The 17,067-nt window shown below is 37.4% G+C and overlaps 1 protein-coding gene and 1 long non-coding RNA gene across 6 annotated transcripts in view; one reads left to right on the plus strand and one right to left on the minus strand.

Annotated features, from left to right (window-relative positions):
* Nucleotides 1-2,696, plus strand: part of LOC138749704 (uncharacterized) — a 30,910-nt gene extending 28,214 nt beyond the window's left edge. Inside the window, exon 3 of the long non-coding RNA XR_011348832.1 lies at nt 2,377-2,696. This is a non-coding gene — a long non-coding RNA (uncharacterized lncRNA). The remainder of the gene's footprint in view (nt 1-2,376) is intronic.
* brip1 (BRCA1 interacting helicase 1) overlaps nt 1-17,067 on the minus strand; it is a 342,881-nt gene that overhangs the window by 197,034 nt on the left and 128,780 nt on the right. The window lies entirely within an intron of this gene.

Here is a 17,067-nt window from a genome sequence, read left to right on the forward strand (position 1 = left end):
TCACACCTACAGTTCCTCTAAACGATGGAATGGCGGAGCTGTCTTGATGGGCCAAATGGTCTACATATTATGGTTTGCAGTCTAAACCTATCTTTTCTTTATTTCTTCCGCTATCAACCCTTGTATTTAATCTTGCCAGCCTTTCCGCCATCACACCTTTACCAAACTCCCACCATTTCCTGCGTTTTAATTTGCTTAAATCTTTTTTTATTTGCAAGGGCTTAAAATACCCATGTTTCTCTTCTGGATATTTCGATCAAATTTGAATTTCGATGAGCACCATCCACCATTATTTTGCTTCTGCCTCATTTTTGTTGTGAATAAAATGTACTGGTATATTCCATGGAACAGTGAAATGATATTATATAGGAAACTTAATGCAAAACATTCCCAATCCCAGTGGATTGCTTTTGAGAAAGATGAATAGAAAACACCACATCCTCAAGAAACTTAAATCAAATACAACTATGTGGATTTGGAAATTGTCACTTTAATGTGTATTTAAAAAAATTTAACTTTGAACATCAAACTCCAGGACAGATAAAAGACAACACCCACAGGCAGCATGTGTCACATCTATGCAATCAGAATCCATTTCAACTTATTATGTACAATTTCAAACAGCACTTTTTTGTTGGATTAAAAATGACATGTTACATATGTGAAAAAGCCAATCCCTCCTGCTAGCAAATATTCAGGATGTGCAACAAACCAAAGGCAACTGAGAATTAACCAAATGTCAGCAGAGAGCCCTTTCCTTACCTGCTCATCCTCAAAATAGACAATTAGCCACCAGCCATCCTTTACAGACATATAGCTCTGCAGATGATCCGCAAGAGGCCTACGGCTAGCTCTCCCATCTTGTAGCTGTCACAGCAATGACTCTTTGATCAATCTGGGAGGTCGTGCAGGCATCAGTTTAAGTCAAAGCTTTAGAGTGCACAGATCTGTATCTGCCTCTTGTACTTGAAATTCTTTTAAATAAACATAGTAATTTGTCAAAGCTTTCTAACTACTGTAGTTAATCAAGGAAAGACAAAGAGCAAACTTGAAGTTAATCAGCAGCGTCAATATGGCTCACAAAGTTATCTGTCACATTCATAACTGAGAACAATGCTTTTTTTAAAAAAAGTAAATAAAACTAATGATTATTATCAGCATTGCACCAATCGGACAAGCCTCCAAATCGAGATAAAGGTACTATAGTTTTTCAAAAGTAGCACAAGTTCCTCAACTAAGAATCAATTACTGAGTATATTTTGTTTCAAAATTGATCACAAAGGCAGGTTCTTTGGTGGATGTTCAAACCTTCACAGAATTGAAATAATACCAGTACATAACACAACTCAAAATGAAGGAGTGTTTGATGAGTTTTCATTCAAACTAGGTTGTAGAAGTGATGGTTGCACCTCAATCGATCTTCAGTAAAACTCCTGGCATCTGGCACCTTACGGGGATTGGTAAATGTTCGCTATGCAAAATTTTCAGGATTCCTGAGACTCACTCTTACAATGCCTAACTAACACACAAGTTTTAAGAATGAACAGTTTAAAAGACAAAAGACAGTGCAAAATGTAAAGTAATTTGAAAAAAAATCAGTATTGTAGTCCTTGACTAATTCCAGTAATTTACAAAATTTAAATTCAAACCCTGGTTGCTGTAATAGCACTAACCATTATATTAACCATGTCACCATCATAATTACCCGCCCGCAAGTTGAGATAGAGACTTATTAATACACTTACTAATATATTAATGACAATAAAGATAAGACTCTTACTAAGCAAGAATAAGGAGTCACTCCAATTGGGTGAGCAGCATCCACCAGCGTTTCATCTTTGGCAACACCATTTTATTCAAACACAACCTTATTCAAACTTCATTCAAAAAGCACAGCCAAGGCACTCCACTGGCTAAATATTTGTCTCATCTTCATCAAAGGTTTATGTGTTACTTCAGAGAGCATTGACTTCTACAATTTTATTTTAAAAAATTATTTATTGTTTTATTTTAATTTTTCCCCTTTTTTGTCAGTTGCTTGAATTTGGAATAACAGGGGTTTTACTGTGTTTATAATTCATATCTATAGGTAGGATCATATTTCAGCTGACTCCTGTCAATTTGAAATCCCAAAATATCGCCAATTTAATATGTAACCCCTCAGTTGTCACAAACACAACAGGGGAGGTGAACTTTAATGAAAATAAATTTAAGATCATTTCTTTACAAAACGAACCATCCTCTCTCTACATTCTATTTTACTTTCAGTAAGAATAGAGCCTTCATTTCTATTATATGGAAACGCCCTTGAAGGTATCGGCAATATAAAAGACAAAAATAAATCTCAGTTTTATCCCTTTTATAAATATATTTCAGGCACCACCTCGAGAGTCTTCTGGAGGGAAATCTGGTACAGTGGTCAAGACTTTGGCACCACCATGCCTTGCTGGCCAATCAAGGATCAAGAGGCCCACTCATCCATACGACGCTGAAACCCCACCCATTTTATTCAGTTTGCAGTAAAAGTAGTTATGGGGGTTATTTTTGTTTCACTATCTTGCTTTATAATTTCACTTCAATATAATTAAATTGTCAAACTTGTATCTTTTCCAGTCTTTTTATTTACTTTTTTTCATTGTTTTTCTTTTAATACTAATCATGTATAATATCTGGCAACACTGTTAGGCAAGGGGTTTGAGTTTTCTCCTTTATTTTTTTTGCTTTTTTGTGCTTTTTTTTCCCAAAAAGATACATCATTTAGAATAGGAATTATGGATAAGATTTACAATTCATTTATGTTTTTGTCATACTGAATGTCTTATCAAATTTTTGTAACTATCTTAATGAATTGCACCTTTTTTGTACAAGTTCTTTACTAAAACCAATAAAAATATTTCAAAAAGAAAGTATAGAAGCAGCCATCTCCATTCATTTACACACAAATGGTTAAAATTTTCTTCTAAAAAGCCTTAATAAAAAATTGTTGAGAGGACTGATTTGTTTATGCATGCCAACTCTTATTGGTTCACTCATCAACCTTTGGCCATTTGGCACCGGCAGCATTCCAAATATTCATTGTGCAACTAATGAGACATTTTATCAAAGGATAATGAACAGAAAACACAACAGTGGTTGGCCTTGAAACAGAATTTTCTAGATTTCAGAAACTACTAAATTAATAGTAAATCTGACACTAATTTTAAAATAGTTACAACAGATTAAACATCAAAAAACCTTCCAAACCAACAATTAAAGGGCAGCTTATCTTTTAAGGCTAAACTAGACATGATCAGTTGGAAACAATCTTCAAGAACTTTGATCTTCTGCCAATGCACCAGGCTTTAAAAAAATTTTTTTTTAATTTTTCACACTATGAACCATACTGACCAAAATACACACAAACATTTTCCTCTTGAATATACACAGTGTCATTTTCTCCCCTTTTCCCCCTCCCTCCTTCACCCCCCTTCCACACCCACTCAACGTTCAACCTATATGATGCATTAAACCCATTAAACAATGTCATCACACAAGGAAAATAAACAAGAAATTGTGTCTTCTACTTTTACATACTGGGTCAGTTCATTTCGTCGTCTTCTCCTTCTGTCATTTTAGGGGGTGGAGGTCCGCGGTAGGACTTCTCTGTTGTGTTCTATGTACGGTTCCCAAATTTGTTCGAATAGTTATTTTATTCCCAAATTGTTCAAATTTGTAATTTCTTAAATTATAAGTTATTTTTTCCAATGGAATACATTTATTCATGGCTATGTACCATTGCTGTATTCTCAGGCTATCATCTAATTTCCAGGTTGACGTAATACATTTTTTTGCTACAGCTAAGGCTATCGTAATAAATCTTTTTTGTGCTCCATCCAAATCGAGTCCCAAGTTCTTTACTTCTTATATTACTTAGAAGAAAGCTCTCTGGGTTTTTTGGTATGTTGCTTTTTGTGATTTTATTTAATACCGGATTTAGATCTTCCCAAAACTTTTCCACTTTCTCACTTTCCCAAATTGCATGTACTATTGTTCCCGTTTCCTTCTTACAGCGAAAACATTTATCTGATACTGTTGGGTCCCATTTATTTAACTTTTGGGGCGTGATATATATAGCCTGTGTAACCAATTATATTGTATCATGCGTAACCTCGTGTTTATTATATTCTTCATAGTTCCAGAACATAACTTTTCCCATGCTTCATTCTTTATCTTTATGTTTAGATCTTGTTCACATTTTTGTTTGGGTTTACAGCTTGTTTCATCATTCTCTTTTTCTCTTGCAGCTTGATGTACATGTTTGTTATAAATATTTTAATTATCATTGTGTCTGTAACCACATATTCAAAATTGCTTCCTTCTGGTAACCTCAGACTGCTTCACAATTTGTCCTTCAAGTAGGTTTTCAGTTGGTGGTATGCAAACATTGTACCATGAGTTATACCATATTTGTCCTTCATTTGTTCAAAATATAATAATTTATTTTCCGAAAAACAATTTTCTATTCTTTTGATCCCTTTTCTCTCCCATTCCCTAAAGGAAAGGTTATCTATTGTGAAAGGGATTAGTTGATTTTGCGTCAATATTAATTTTGGTAGTTGATAATTTGTTTTATTCCTTTCTACGTGAATCTTCTTCCAAATGTTGAGCAGATGGTGCAGTACTGGTGAATTCCTATGTTGCACCAGCTTTTCGTCACACTTATATAGTATATGCTCATGTACCTTCTCCCCTATTTTATCTAGCTCTAATCTGGTTTTTCCCTTGTTTGATAAAAATCTGATAGGTATCTTAATTGTGCTGCTCTATAATAATTCTTAAAGTTTGGTAGCTGTAAGCCCCCCTTGTTTGTACCATTCTGTTAATTTATCTAGCGCTATCCTTGGTTTCCCCCCTTTCCATAAGAATTTCCTTATTATTTTCTTTAGCTCCTTGAAGAATTTCTCTGTTAGGTGAATTGGTAACGATTGGAATAGGTATTGTATCCTTGGGAAGATATTCATTTTAATGCAATTTACCCTTCCTATCAGTGTTAGTGGTAAATCTTTCCAATGTTCTAAAATGTCTTGTAATTTCTTCATTAATGGCTAATAATTTAGTTTGTATAGATGGCCTAGATTATTATCTAGTTGCGCCAATGCACCAGGCTTCACGTCAAACCAGTTCATTGACAAAGCCAAAACAGACGAGGAAAGGACATATTAATACTTGAATATTTTAAGAAAATTATTCTTCCTAAATATAGTAATATTAAGTATGACAGTTCAAGGACAATCCCACAATAAGAGGTGAAGATGGTCTTCACAAAGGGCCCCAACCCAAAGCACTGTCTGACCATTTCTCACTGTAGATTCTGCCTGACCCGCCGAGTCCTTCCAGCTTCTCTGTGTTCGCTCGTGAAGATGATTATGCAAGTTTAAGTACAGTTGAATTAAGTTAAGCCTGAGGAAATCAGGAGCTGCTCCACCCAAAACTATATGAAACTGCTGAGAGTTGTAAGCACAGCTCAGACCATCACACAAAACCTTCCTCAACTCCATCTAGACTTGTTGATGCCTTGGGAAAAAAAGCCAACATAGCAAAGGACTCATCCCACCTTGACTGTATTCGCTTCTCCTCCCCTATTGGGAAGATTCAAGAGTGTGAAGTCACTCACCACGAGATTCCAAGACAGTTTATTTCCAGCTGTTATAAGACTACTGAACAAACCTCACAGAAGTAAAACAATGTTTTCCTAGAACTGTTTAGATTTTTCATTGTAACCCCACTCTTTAATGGTTTTATTCTGCTGTACTTGTGTATGGATAGACTTCTGGATAGCATTCAAAACAAACATTTTCATTGTACTTCAGCATATAAGGCAATAAATGTACATTTTAATTTTTTAATTTAGACTTACAGCATGGTAACAGGCCCTTCTGACCCATGCTGCCCAATAACACCCAATTGACTTACAACCCCTGTACCTTTTGAAGGGTGGGAGGAAACCCATGGGGATAATGTACAAACTCCTTACAGACAACCGGATTCGAACCCAGGTCACTGGCAATGTAAATGTTGCGCTAACTGTGCCACCTTGAATTGAAATTTGACAGCAAACTTTGCTTTGGGGTTTACATCACATTCCTGCCATCAAAATAAAACTATTTTGTAGGATACCCTAGTTGTTGGTTCCAATTATTGAGTGTCAAAAGGAATTTACCCATTTCTAATTTAAACCTTATCTAAGTACCATGTAGAAACTACCAATGCAGACACAAATTATTTTTAGCTCCTACATCATTGCCAAGACCCAAAACAGTCTTTCTATGCAAGTTATATTAATCAGCAATCAATGTTTTATTTGCTGCTCAGGAAGGCGTCTCTTATAAATTTGGAAACCAAATATTAATTGGTATCCACTATACTAAAATCCAGCGTTACATTCACAACTATTACCGTAATACCCCTGACTTGCCATGTCGTCCTCCCAATTAACTTTCTATCTTGGGTCCCTCCAAAGTTTTAGCAAAACAATCATAGACTCAATTTCCAGGATCAGGAGGAGTCACGTGACGGAATAGTGGCCGGTAGGAGAATACCAGCCCTCTCCAGAAAAGAAGGGAAAACGTGAAGAAAAAGCAAAGCCCCAGACACACAAAACACAACAAATAAAAATTAAAGGTGTGGAGGAAATGGCACCTAAGAAAGAAAAGCCAAAAACAACTGGAAGAAAAGAAGAAGGAAAGACACTGGAAGAGAAAGGTGAAGGCCTTACCTGTACGAAGAAGCAGGGATCCGCCATGGACAGAGGAGCCACCTCCCCGAGGTTAGTGGAGACCCCACACGGTTGCGACCCACCGACCGCAGGATTGCAAAAATGGCTCACGGAGCCAAACAGAGGTGTGAAACTGCGCACGACAAAGACAACACCGACGGGAGTGGGGGACCAGCTGTGGAGTGAAACTCCACAGCACAAACAGCTGAGAGAGACCTGACGGAAGGACTCCCAGCTGGAAGATAAAGAAAATAACGGGAACGAGAGGGGTGAGAATGAAAAAAGGAAACTAGAGACACAACAGATAACCAGCCCAGAAAAGGACCAACATCAAGACACCATGGAAAAAAAAAACCAACAAACTGAGACAAGCAGCTCAACAAGAAAGTCAGAAAAGACACAGATACAAGGAAGAGAAATAGAAGACACAAACCCAAGAGCAGGCACAGAAGAAAGAGAACACCAAGCTCTGCATAGAGGAATAGAAGGTAAAATGAATGGAGAGTACATAGATTTTTTTAAAAATTCAAGAACAAATGAAAGCATTAAGAGAATGGCTGACACTAGTATAAAGAAGAAAAAATAATGTATAAGTAAGAACTAAAGGAGGGAAAGAAAAGGGAAGAAAGGAAGAGTGAAATAAAAAGAAAAATGAGAAGTACAGAAGATAAAATGAGTAGAATAGAGCTGGTCATAACAGATGTAGGGAAAAGATTGGAAAATGGAAGAACGTGTAATGGTGGTAGAAATGGAAGTGAATGACTTAAAAAGAAAATTGGATGAAAATGATAAAAAAGTTAAAGAAACACAGGAGGTGTTAGCTCAGAAGATGGATATATTCGAAAATTATAGCAGGAGAAACAATGTAAAGATAGTGAGCCTTAAGGAAGATGAAGAAGGCAAAGATATGAAAGAATTTATAAAAGAATGGATCCCAAAAGTCCTGGGAATGCCAGAAATGCAGGAAGGAATGGAAATAGAAAGGGCACACAGAACATTAGCCCTGAAACCACAGTCACAACAAAAACCAAGATCCGTTTTAGTAAAATTCCTGAGATATACGACGAGAAAATATATTGGAGAAGGCAATGAATAAAATGAGAGAAGACAAAAAACCACTGGAATACAAAGATCAAAAAATTTTTTTCTACCCAGACACAAGTTTTGAGCTCCTGAAGAAGAGGAAGGAGTTTAACACAGCAAAATCGATCCTATGGAAGAAAGGCTATAAATTTATGTTAAGATATCCAGCGGTGATTAAAATAGTTACCCTAGGGAGCAAAACAGACTGTTCTCAGATCTGGAGAAAGCAGAACGCCTGCAAGACAGAAAGAGAGATGAAGAGATGTAACAAGAACAAATGTTAACGACAAACTACATATAAAGAAGAAAAAATAATGTATAAGTAAGAACTAAAGGAGGGAAAGAAAAGGGAAGAAAGGAAGAGGGAAAAAAAGAGGGTGAGCTTTGTTATATGTGAAGATAAAAGTCTTTTCTGGAGGAGGTTGGGTGGGAGAGAATAACAGCCACTGCAAAATCAATTGATGCTTGCGAGCGGGTTCGCAATCCAAATGGAGAGGGGAATTGTGGTTGCCTGGCAAGGGACAAGGGGCAATGCAGAGAGTGGGGGGGGGGGGGGGGGGAGACATTTGGGGTTAAGGGAATTTTACATGTGGGAATAGTGGAAATATTCCTCCTTTCCTGGAAGTAATGAACCAGATTGAAGAAACACAAAACATGCCAGATTCATGTGAAACAGCAATAATTACACTAATACCAAAGAAGGGGAAAGATCCACTAACATCAGCATCGTATAGACCAATATCTCTACTTAACTTAGATTATAAGATAATAGCTAAACTATGAGCAAACGGATTGGCCGACTGTGTACCAAAATAGTAAAACGAGATCAAACTGGATTTATTAAGAAAAGACGAACAACGGACAATATCTGTAAGTTCATTAACTTAATCCATGCAGTACAAGGAAATAAGACGCCAACAGTGGTGGTTGGTTTAGATGTAGAGAAAGCCTTTGACAGGGTAGAATGGAATTATTTATTCAAAGTACTATAGAGGTTCAACCTACCAGAGAAATATATTAATTGGATTAAAGCATTATATAAGGGACCATTGGCGAAGGTGACAGTAAATGGATATATAACAAACCAATTTAGGCAGGGATGTCCACTATCTCCCTCACTGTTCACGTTAGCTATAGAACCCTTGGCAGAATTGATGAGAACAGAAAATAAATAAGATAAAAGGGATAACAATAAAAGAGAAGGAATATAAAATCAGTCTATTTGCAGATGATGTCATAGCATACTTAACAGAACCAGAATTATCAAAAAAGAATTACATAAGAAATTGCAGGAATATGGAGAAGTATCGGGGTACAAGATCAACGCAAATAAAAGTGAAGCGATGCCAATGAATAATGCGGATTTCACAAAGTTTAAGAAAGAATCACCATTTAAATGGCAAACAAAAGCAAACTGATACCTAGGTATTAGACTAGATAATAATCTAGGCCATCTATACAAATTAAATTATCAGCCATCAATGAAGAAATTACAAGATGACTTAAAACATTGGAAAGATTTACCACCAACACTGATAGGAAGGGTAAATTGCATTAAAGTGAATTTCTTCCCAAGGATACAATACCTATTTCAAACATTACCAATTCCCTTAACAGAGAAATTCTTCAATGAGCTAAAGAAAATAATAAGGAAATTCTTACGGAAAGGGGGGAAACCGAGGATAGTGCTAGATAGATTAACAGCTTACAGCTACCAAACTTTAAGAATTATTATAGAGCAGCACAATTAAGATATCTATCAGATTTTTATCAAACAAGGGTAAAACCAGATTCAACCAGATTAGAGCTAGATAAAATAGGGGAGAAGGTACCTGAACATCACTATATAAGTGGGATGAAAAGCTGGTGCAACATGGGAATTCACCAGTACTGCATCATCTGCTTAACATTTGGAAGAAGATTCACATAGAAAGGAAAAAAAACAAATTACCAACTGCCAAAATTATTATTGACGCAAAATCAACTAATCCCTTTCACAATAGATAACCATTCCTTTAGAGAATGGGAGAGAAAAGGGATCAAAAGAATAGAAAATTGGTTTTTGGGAAATAATTTATTATCTTTTGAACAAATGAAGTACAAATATGGTATAACTCACGGTACAATGTTTGCATACCACCAACTGAAAACCTACTTGAAGGACAAATTGGGATGCAGACTGAGGTTGCCAGAAGGAAGCAGCTTTGAATATGTGATTACAGACACAATGATAATTAAAAGATTTATAACAAACTTGTACATCAAGTAAAGTTGGGTGAGCCCTAGTGTATGTGTGTATTCCCAGGGTAAGGGGAAGCACCCAACTTTGCATTGTTGTATAATAAATGTTCTTTGTTCTCAAAAAAAAAGCTGCAAGAGAAAGAGAGAATGATGAAATAAGCTGTAAACCCAAACAGAAGTGGGAACAATATCTAAATATAAAGATAAAAAATGAAAAATGGGAAAAGCTATGCTCAGGAACTATGAGAAATACAATAAACACGAGGTTACGCATGATACAATATAATTGGTTACACAGGCTATACACCACGCCCCAAAAGTTAAATAAATGGGACCCAACAGTATCAGATAAATGTTTTCGCTGTAGGTAGGAAACAGGAACAACAGTACATGCAATTTGGGCATGTGAGAAAGTGGAAAAGTTTTGGGAAGATCTAAGTCAGGTATTAAATAAAATCACAAAAAGCAACATACCAAAAAACCCAGAGATCTTTCTTCTAAGTAATACAAGAAGTAAAGAACTAGGTCTCAATTTGGATGAAGCACAAAAAAGATTTATTATGATAGCCTTAGCTGTAGCAAAAAAATGTATAATGTCAACCTGGAAATCAGAAGAGAGCCTGAGAGTACACCAATGGTACATGGAAATGGATAAATGTATTCCATTGGAAAAAATAACATATGATTTAAGAAATAACGTCACAGTATTGGAACAAATTTGGGAACCGTACATGGAACACAACAGAGAGGGCCTACCGCGAATCCCCAACCCCTAAAATGACAGAATGAGTAGAAGACGAAATGAACTGATCCAGTGTGTAAAAGTAGATGACACAATTTTCTTGTTTATTTTCATTGTGTGATGACATTGTTTAATGGGTTTATTGTATTGTTTAGTGGGTGGAGAGGGGGGTGGGAAGGAGGGAGGGAAGGGAGGGGGAAAAAGGGGAGAAAATGACACTGTGTATATTCAAGAGGGAAATGTTTGTGTGTATTTTGGTTAATATGATTCAGAGCATGAAAATTAAAAAATGTTTTTAAAAAAATCTCCAGGATCACTGTTTGATATGCTGGAATCATCTCGATAGAATTGCAAAACATAGCGACATCCTTAATTTTTATATCATCTCCCATTCCTTTTTCCTGTGTTTCTCTCTGCTTGTTGGTTGTCCATCTGCTCACGTGGCCAGAGTTCCAAGCAGTCCCCAAAGTTCCGCATTTCACAGTTTTTACATTATTTTGTTTGTACTGCTTGCTCTGTGGCCTTGTCTCTCCACTTTTATGCTTCTGTGTTTACAATATCTCTAATTATCCTGGTTAACCTCTCAATTCGATTACCATATCAACATATTATCGTCAAGACAACTCTGACCACCAATAATGGAGATATATTCCTGGTTCTATTAATTTCTGTAGCTCTCAGTTCTGACGAAGATCTTTAGCCAGAAAAAAAAACTCCATAGCTCCACACGTTCTGCCTGACCTGCCGAGCATTTCTCTCTTTTTCTGTTTAACTGTCTCCAAGAAGGGAATGTTCATCTTCCAGTTCTCACATCTGAAGAAGTCTGCACTTACCAATAACCTATTTTTATTCTTGTTAATGCATTTTCTATTTTTAACAACTTTATTTCAGATTTCGGTTACAAATTTTGTATTACCATTTGTTACGGCATACAGGGCAATTTCACAATAACATTATTCAAAATCTAAGATTTACCCAATTCAACATTAATGCCTTAACCCATGAGGACATAAAATAATTAGTTGCAAACCTTGTATGTAGCAAATAGATGGATTTATGAAAAGCAAAACTGAAAAAAAAAATAACAGTTTTCTCGTCATTTAGTATTAAATGTGAGTCCTGGTTATATGTCTATGTCACTATAATGTGCACTGACCTCAAATAGAATTTCAACAGTAAGCAATTATCCTTAAGTCTACTGATGTCATGCTAAACCTGACAATTCAAGAAATGAAGTTAATTGTTTTGACTCGCCGCCATAATTAGCCACAGTAACTGTAACTGCCAATAGCCAAATTGACTGATATAGCAGTCATGAAAAAAAAAAGCTATAAACAACCGGATACTTATGACCTGTAAGTGAAATGACAGAATGCTCGTGATTTCTTACTACTTATAGAATTGTGACAGCACAGCAGGAAGCCACTTAGCTCATACCTTAGTAGCATTATTGATAATATTCTCAGTATTGGCTTAATTATTAAAACACAGGTGGAGTTGTTGAACAGCATTGACAGCTGCAAGTACAATCCCTTGAATTGCTTAATTAAAAAGCAAAGATAAAATCTGAAGATGAAATTTGACACTGCTCAGGAGAAAGTAGTGTTTTTATATATTCGTGTAATCATTGATACTGTGCAATAGTCGATGCTCCCCCTTTTTGACCCACAAATCGCGATTTTTCGCATGACGTGTAAAAGTCGACCCAAACCACACACCCATCCAAGATCCCAACGCCATGACCTTTAGTCCATCCGAGCTCCCGATGCCCCGACTGCAAAACCTCACCTCAGCTGCCCACCCAGCAGAGCTCCAAATCCTCCAACCATACACCCTCCCCCCAGCCAGCCATCCGAGCTCCCAATTCCCCAGTCACTGACTCTCTCCTAGGCCCCAGCCGCCCATCCGAACTCCTGACACCCTGAATACGGACTCACCACCTCGTCTCGGCCATCCAAGCTCCCGACGCCTTGAGTGATGTAGGTATTTACCACCGTCAAGTTTGAGCTGTGTAAAAGTTGACACACCCCCCTCCCCCTAAATTTGACCTGAAAAATTGGTCCAAAAAAATTCCACGGGTAGATATTAACATTTCATAAGGAGCCCATTTCTAGAATTCTATCATAATTGGGCATTTTTAGGGGATTTGTGGGTGCTCTAGGGCTGATCCATCCGTCTTCTCGAGACCGCAACTTCATCCATCTTTCAATTTGTTTTGGTAACCTTGATTACATGGAGGAGTTAGATGTGTTTTAGGTTTTTTTTTCTTTTAAATGTGAATTTATGGAATTTAATTATGATTTTTTTTACTATATTAAGGTATTATGAGGTTTGTTATAATATTATTTATCTGATCTAAATGCATAATCACTTACAAGCACATTTAACAATTTGGGATGAAATTTAAAATTTGTCATATTAGTGCATCTACTGTATATGTTATCATGTTGCTTTGTTATATTAGTAACTTGGATTATTATGTTTAACTCAAAAATATTTTAAAAAGAAATGAAAGAACATTTCAGGATCTGGGTGTAATTGGAGAGACGCGTGACAGAGTATTTAGAAGTGGTTTGGGAGGAATTGCTAGAGCAGCTTGCACACGCACACATTTCAAAACACAGAATATATGCAGGACTTTTGCAGAATGCTTTTTGCAGGAGGCCACAAAGTATCGACAGCAGCTTGCCTGGAAGAGCATGTGATCTTTGCTGGCAGAGAAAAACTGTTTTGCTCTCAGAGAGGGAGAGTGTGAGACACAGAGAGAGAGGAGACAGAAATCAGTTCCTGAAGGACAAGCTGGCAAACATCGGAAGGCTGCCTGGTCAATGGAGAAGACTGGCGGTCTGAAAGGTGACCTGAAAGAAAGAGGATCATCTGGAGAACCCTGAAGGGGGCAAGTTTCATCAGCAAGACTGATCGAGAAGGAATCCGTAGCGGATGTCCTGGAAAAGGAATCTCTCTCTGAAAACTAGCAAGAACGCTCCTGAGTGGTAACCATTCGCCTGTTAAGCACCAAAGATGGGTGAACTTTGTTAATGCTAACTTCTATGCATGGTACAAGAATTTTCTGCAACCAGAGAGATTGGACTGTGATCCCAAGAACTTTTCTAATCTTAAATATACATTACACACACCTGCACTTAGTATTAGAGGGGAAATTAAGTAGTTAGGTAGGTTAAGTAATAAGTTAGAGTTTAATTCTGTTTTCTTGTTCAATTATAATTAAAAACTAGTTTTGTTGAAGTAATCCCGTGTTGTGGTGCATTTCTATTGCTGCTGGTGTTTGGGGTCCTCTGGACTCCGTAACAGACTGGCATTTATTGCCCTTCCTAATTGCCTTTCAGAAGTTGGTGGTGAATGTCTTCTTGTACCACTGCAGTCCTCTTGGTGAAAGGTACACCCATAATGCTGCTCAATAGTGTTCCAAGATATAGACCCAGCAAAGACAAAATGTCAGCATTTTCTAATAAGGATGATGTGCAGACATGACCTTTTTTATGGTGTTCCCATGTGCCTGGCCCACTGTATTTTTTGTCCATCTTGTTAGGAGAGGCTTGGGAGGTGCTACTGTGGTGTTAAAAATAGTGGATTATATAGGTAGCGTTAACTGCAGCTGCTGTGTGCACACATTGCTCTGGATGATATTGAACTTCTTGGGAGTTATTAGAGATACACTCTCGTGGACAACTGAAGAATATTTCAGAATTAATTGTCGTGAACATATTTGTTGATTTGTAGCAACGTTATAGTGCAAACATTGCTATGAAAATACATATAAAAATAAATAAATCAGTCCAAAAATAAGAGAAATTGAGGTAGTGTCTGCAGTTCATTGTCCATTTAGAAATCTGAAAGCAGAAGGGAAAAAGCTGGGCTTGTGCAGCAGGATGTTCATCTTCAGGTTCCTGTACCTCCTTCCAGATGGTCACAGTGTGAAGAATGATGAGGGTACTTAAGGGTAGAGGCTGCTTTCTTGTCGGTGTCTCTTGTAGGTGTCCCACCTCTTGTGGCCTCAGTGGAGTGAAGACAGTGATAATTAGAATGAATAAAAATGTAAAAGTTTAGGATACAAGCTACGCTGGTCACCACACCGATCCCTGCACCACACCACTAATCACAGGCTTCCAGTCTGAGAAGTAATTGTCACGGCCACTCACTGGCTTCTCCCACACAGCCAATGTTTTTGAATATTTTAATATGAGATTTCACATCCAAAGTACAGAGAACCTATGGATAGATGTTAAAATTTTCAAAGATACACTACACTTAAAATCACCAATGCCTGAAGAGGGCGCACAAAATCAGTGAACCGGTGCGGACTCGAAAGGCCAACATGCCCTGTTTCCGCTCCGTAAATGGTTATATGGTTATAAAGGAAAACATTAGTTGTAGTTAATGTGGGCTACTCACAGTCAGAGGCAGAAAAATATCAGGGAATATAAAAAAGATGAACTAAACAAACATTTTGCGTTTGCCTTGACAGATAAAGAAAACATAGAAATAGTGAAAAACAGCAGCTCTGGAGTGCATGAGGAGTTAAAAGAAATTGTATAAAAACTGAGGAAATTAATGGGATTGTAAGGTAATAAGGCCAAAGGAACTGATTATCGACATTTCCAGATTTTCTAAGAAATGGTGATGTACTTACTATCTTTGAAAATTCCAAAAATGATAGATCAGGTCTCACTGACTAGAAGAATCAGAATTTATTGTCATGAACAAGTCACGAATTTTGTTGTTTTGAGGCAGCGCCACAGTGCAAACATTCATATAAACCACCTTACAAAGATAAATAAAAATAGTGCAAGAAAAGTCAAATTAAAGCAGCGCCTTTTGTTCATTGATCATTCAGGAATCTGATGGCAGCAGGGAAGAAGCTGTCCTTGTGCCACTGAATGCTCGTCTTCAGGCTCCTGTACCCTTTTCTTGATAGTAGCAGTGAAGAGGGCATGGCCTGGGTGGTGGGGATACTTGAGGATAGAGGCTTCTTTCTTAATACACTGCCTCTTGAAGATGTACTCAATGGAGTGGTCTGATGCCTGTGATGTTGCAGGTCAAGTTAAGAATCCTCTGGAGCTTTTTCTTGTCCTAACCATTAGCACCTCTGTATCAGACAGTGTTGCTACCAACCAGAATGCTCTCCATGGTACACCTGTATATGTTTAAGAGTCTTTGGTGACATAATGAATCTCTTCAAACACCAAACAAAGTATAGCCACTGGCGCGTCTTCTTCGTGATTGCATCAGCATGGAGGCTCCTGGACAGATCCTCAGAGATGTTGACAACCAAGAGTTTGAAATTCTTGACCTTCTCCACTACTGAACCCTTAATGAGGACTGGGTCATGTTCTCCTGCCTTCCTCCTGAAGTCCACAATCACCTCTTTGGTTCACCCCAAGTGTCGTCCCCCCCTCCGAGTCATCCCTTGTCCCTTGCCGGGCAACCACAACTCCCCTCTCCATTCGGACTGCGAACCCATTCGCAAGTGTCAACTTATGTCTTATGTACAGTATAACCCTGTAATCTGGAATTCAAGCAATTGGCAGCCTCAAGCAAAGGTTAAAAAAAATCACATAAAATAAATAGGTAAAAAATATGGAAACTTAAAATTGGCATGCCTCGTCGTTAGTTCGCCAATCCATGCAATATGCAATCCCAAACAAATGGGAATTTCACTTATCTGGCATCTACCAATCCCCACAAGTGCTGGATACCAGGGGTTCCACTGTTGTCTGAAAATTTTAAGTACACTGTAGCTTATAAACCATAAAAAGGATGAACTAATGTTTTTGTTGTGCATCAACCAAAACCATATCTTGTCAAATAAATACAGGTAAATCTCTTCAGACCTTTGCACGGACCTGCAAGATAACCTTTCATCAAATTACACTTGTATCTAACAGCAGTGTAAAATAACTATACATGAAGCATGTGGGGAAGGAAGCATTAGAAAAGCCACCCACCAATACTTATGAGCTAATAAATACATTACTACCAACTTGAGGCAGAACACTAAAATGCATGACTGCGAGGAAATCTCCTAAGCAGTCCTACATCAAAAAAGAAGGTAAATTTGCTCAGATCAAGCATAGTAGTTGGTAAATGTTCCTGAACTACATCTCCTAAAGGCCACAACAAGACAATGATGAACAAGACAACTGATGTCATAAAAATCGGCTTACATGACTTCAACAAGACACATGTCAGAGCAAATTATGTTTACTAAATTGATTGGCAATAATGA

The sequence above is a fragment of the Narcine bancroftii genome, chromosome 14 (assembly GCF_036971445.1).
Source record: "Narcine bancroftii isolate sNarBan1 chromosome 14, sNarBan1.hap1, whole genome shotgun sequence".
NCBI lineage: Eukaryota > Metazoa > Chordata > Chondrichthyes > Torpediniformes > Narcinidae > Narcine > Narcine bancroftii.